The sequence below is a fragment of the Nanorana parkeri genome, unplaced genomic scaffold (assembly GCF_000935625.1).
Source record: "Nanorana parkeri isolate BGI_ZX_2015 unplaced genomic scaffold, ASM93562v1 scaffold1432, whole genome shotgun sequence".
Classification (NCBI taxonomy): Eukaryota; Metazoa; Chordata; class Amphibia; order Anura; family Dicroglossidae; genus Nanorana; species Nanorana parkeri.
The window spans coordinates 522,968-523,217 of record NW_017307700.1 but is presented as its reverse complement, the minus strand read 5'-3'; the positions used below and the strand labels follow the sequence as shown (position 1 = coordinate 523,217).

The 250-nt window shown below is 52.0% G+C and overlaps 1 protein-coding gene across 1 annotated transcript in view; it reads right to left on the bottom strand.

Moving 5' to 3' along the window:
- The window catches only part of GTPBP1 (GTP binding protein 1), a gene marked incomplete at its 5' end in the record, with an annotated part of 168,436 nt that overhangs the window by 136,717 nt on the left and 31,469 nt on the right, over window positions 1–250 (bottom strand). The gene's annotated exons all lie outside the window — the stretch shown is intronic.

Here is a 250-nt window from a genome sequence, read left to right as displayed (position 1 = left end):
AAGATCTGGCCGACATCCGCACAGATTCTGCTGATGCGTCTGCGATATAACCCACCGCCTTGAAGAGCATAGGGAGTGACTCCAAGGGTTGTGCTCTCGGGGTACCCGCCAGCAGATGCGTTCTAAATTGCGAGAGCCAAAACTCCATGTTTCTGGCCACGCACGTGGTAGCCAGAGCCGGTCTAAGGTTCATCGAAGAAGAGTCCCATGCCCTTTTTAAAAGAACCTCAATCTTCTTATCCATGGTGTC